Genomic DNA, 3,718 nt, shown 5'->3' with positions numbered 1-3,718 from the left:
ATAAAACTTCCAAGAAGCAGTGGAGATCAACCAGGTCCCTCGGTTTCCTCGGCCTTCCTGGTCTTGTCCTGTTGGCTCTTTTGGGGGAGTTTTTTTTTTTTTTTTTTTTTTTTTTTTTTTTTTTTGGCCTGTTTTTCTGAAGTTACTGGCCAGCAGAGTGAGGTCACCTTTTCCAAAATCCCCCTTGGCCTTGCAGCTTAGCAGAATCCCAGTCCCACTGCCACAGGGGAGGGGGGAGCCCGGTGTCCCCTGGACCCCTGGACCCCTGGACCCCTGGACCCCTGGACCCCTGGACCCCTGGACCCCTGGACCCCTGGCTGCGAGTGCCAGGCGGAACGGAGCCACATCCCGCAGGCGGTGGGTTCAGCAGAGACCGGAAGTGCCTTGGCTGGGGTCCCAACCTCTTGGGGAGCCAGATGTTCTCCCCAGCACGTTTTCTGGAAGGGCCAGAGGCGAGGGAGGACTGGCACCCCTGCACAGCCAGAGCCTGGGCCGGGCAGCCGGCAGCGGGAGCTTCCTCCTCGGGCGGCAGTGCCAGGGCGGCCAGGTGACAGGGGGTCCCGGGAGGCTGCGGGGAAGGGGGCAGGGGTTGCGCCTCCTTTGGAGAGAGGGGAGGGAAGTAGGGGGAGCAGGGAGGGGGGAGAAAAAGAAAGAGAAAAGAAAGGGAGGGAGGGAGGGAGAGGCAGGCAGGGTGGAAGAGGAGACTAATTTGGGAAGTAACCTGGGGTCCCCAAGCCCCCTGTACCCCTGCACCCACCTCAGCACCCTGGCCCTACCCCCAGCCCCCTTGGCCCCTGTTTCACAGTGGGGGCGGTATCATCCTTCCGTCTGTCCACCCATGCATCTGTCCCTCCATCCATCCATCCTCACAGCTGCCCCTCAGAGGCCTGGGAGAGCCCGCACGCTGCGCCTTCCCCAGCACCGGCTGTGTTTTCGGTCCCCAGGGCAGGAGGCTGAGGCGTCCCCAAGGTCCCCGAAGGCCAGCCCTGAAGCCGGAAGTTGGGGGCAGAGGGGCACCTCCGCCACCCACGACGCCTGCCCACATCCATCTGGGCAAGGTTGGGGGCTCCACCAGGACAGGGACCCCTGACCTCGGCTGCCCCTGGCAGAGTGCGGTGGCTCAGCTCCTCGGGGGACCCCTGGAGCCGGGGCGCAGAGCTCAGGAGTGACGGGAAGACGGGCACCGGCCTCTCCTCCCTCGGCAGGTGCTGTGCCCGCCCCACGCTGGAAGCGTGCGGAAGGGCCGGGCGGAACCCACAGGGCGGTGGGCGGCGATGGCTCTTCTCCCCTCCCCTGTAGAAAGCAGAAGCCCCCGGGGACGTCTCAGCCACCGGCCACCAGAGACCACACGGACACGGACGGACGGACGGACGGACGGATGGACAGATGGGCCGACGGACGCACATCGGGGAGCTGGTGTCCAAGCCAGGCACCTCAGATTCAGCCGCCACCCAGCACGGTGGTCAAAGCACCCGCGGGACCCTGGCAGGCGCCCGGCACCACCGAAAGATGTGGTGGTAACGGACAGTGGCCTTCCTCCGCCAACACCCGGCTCTTTTGGGACGTGAATTAGGTAAAATTTAACCTCTCTCTCTCCCTCTCTCTGTCCCTCTCTCTCTCTCTCTCTCTCTCTCTCTCTCTCATGTTTATAAAGCCAAGGGAAAAGAACCTGCATGAATATTCAAATATCTACCACGTGATTTACTTAATCCTCTAAAAAACGCACAGCTTCGATTTCGCGGCCCGGCGGGGTGGCAGCTCTGCCCCCCCTTATCCAAATATATTTACTTTCAATCAGATTTCACGCCCGGAGCTGTCCGTGGCTGAGCTGCTGCCGGGACACCCACCCGAGAGAAGCCTTCCTGCCTCTGCCTCCACTGAGGGTTTATTTGGGGGGTGCTCTCGAGCTCTGTTTAAACCTGCTCCCCCAAACCCCCACTCGTTGCTGAGCCAAGCAGTCACCCTAGGAAATGTTTTCGGGGAACCGCCCCGCCCCGGCCCTGTCCCTAACGGTTCCCAAGCCCGCCTGTCCGTAACCAGGGGGACGTTCGTCTTCCGACAGCCCAGCAGACCCGCCCTCCCCGCACATGAAATATTCACAAGTATCGACCCGGTTTGGGGTGTTCCAGATGTCTTCACACATCACCCGCCGCTCCCCCCACCTCCGAGCCCGGGGCCCCCGCCCCACCCCGCCCTCGGGGCCCCCTTTGAATTTAGCGACTGGCTGCTGTCTCTGTCCCTGGCGAGCGGTGATTATCGATTGACTGCGGCACACGGATTTGCGGATGGGCCTGAGCAGAGAGCAGCGCAGCTCTGTGAGCGCGGCCTGGAGGCCGGGTGGCTGCTACGTGCCCGTCCCTGCCCGCGGCACTCGGGGCTGTCCCCGTCCCCGTCCCCGTCCCCGTCCCCGTCCCCGTCCCCGTCTGGTACCCACTGCCTGGGAGCTGAGGACGGGCGCTCCCCAAACTTCTGGCCTCCTGGGGAGGGAAGGCGGGCGCCACCCTCTGCCCCAGCAGCCAGCCTGGGCCTCCCTGCCGGCCGCGTCAGCAGCAGACGGGAGCATTACAACTCTTTCCCTTTCGGCTTTAATCGCGGGACCTTTGCTTTATGTTTTATTGAAGAAAAACATTATTTTTTCAGAGAGCAAAGCTGTTTGCCTCGGACAGAGCCGGCCGCTGTGTCCGCAGACCCAGGCTCCATAAACAATGAGTGGGGATGCAGGAGGCGCTGGCGGCCTGCGGTGATCGATGTCCCGGGGAGACTGGGGTGGGGGGCGCCCTGGATTTTCAATCCTTTTCCCGGCACGAGGGTGGCTGTCCTTCCTCCTCTGCCCCCCACCCCCTGCCCTTCAGGTGCGGCTGGGCCTTGGCAGGGGGCCAGGTGCGGCAGAGAGCAGGGCAACTGGGGCCTTCTCTCTCCAGATTTTAAACTCCGGTGAGAGGAATGAAGACAGCTCACACCACACACCCAGCTGCAATGCAGCCCACAGTCCCTCCTGGGCTGCGGGAACCCTGGCCAGGGGTGTCCGGGACGCCCGGGGCGGGCCTGTCCCTTGCCCCCGGACCGTGTTCCAGGCCCACCACCCGCCCCTGTGCTCTGAGAAACCAACTTCCCGCATCCCTGTGGCCGGATCCGGAACACGAGACCTCGGGTGTCTCTCGGGCCCCGTGCGCACCTGCTGGACGTTTGCGAAGGCTGCTGGGAGTCGCCCCCAACGCCCCAAGTCCAAGGACGGCTGATGGCCACGGCCTCGCTCACCCCTGAAACCAGGCTCCTGGCTCACGTGGGGAAGGGAGGTGTTTCCAAAAATGCAGAGGAGGCGGGTGAGGAAGAGGACGTGGAGGGGAGGAAGGGGGTCCGTTGCCCTCTGTCCACCCCCACCTCCCTGGCCACCGAGGAAGCGGACCCCTCCCCGTCAATCCCCGCGGGGCACCCTGGGGAGCGGTACCCCAAGCCCCAGGCCCCTGAGTGCCACCGCCCCCTACTCCGCAGGACCTTGGAGGGGCGGCCCTCCGTGGGCTCTGTCCTGGGGACAGCTTCCTGCACCCCACTAATGAGGCGTCCTCAGCAGCCCGGGGCTGGCCGGTGCGCGGGTGGCACAGGACAGGACTGGGTCCCCAGGGCCCGGGGCGCAGCGGAGCACGCAGGGTGGGTGCGGACGCGGTCCTCGCGCAGCCCGGCCTGGCTAATTGGGGAGCAGCGCGCGGCCGGGCGCCCG

The sequence above is a fragment of the Chinchilla lanigera genome, unplaced genomic scaffold, assembly GCF_000276665.1.
Source record: "Chinchilla lanigera isolate Chin_1 unplaced genomic scaffold, ChiLan1.0 scaffold00098, whole genome shotgun sequence".
NCBI lineage: Eukaryota > Metazoa > Chordata > Mammalia > Rodentia > Chinchillidae > Chinchilla > Chinchilla lanigera.
This window is presented reverse-complemented; position numbering follows the sequence as displayed.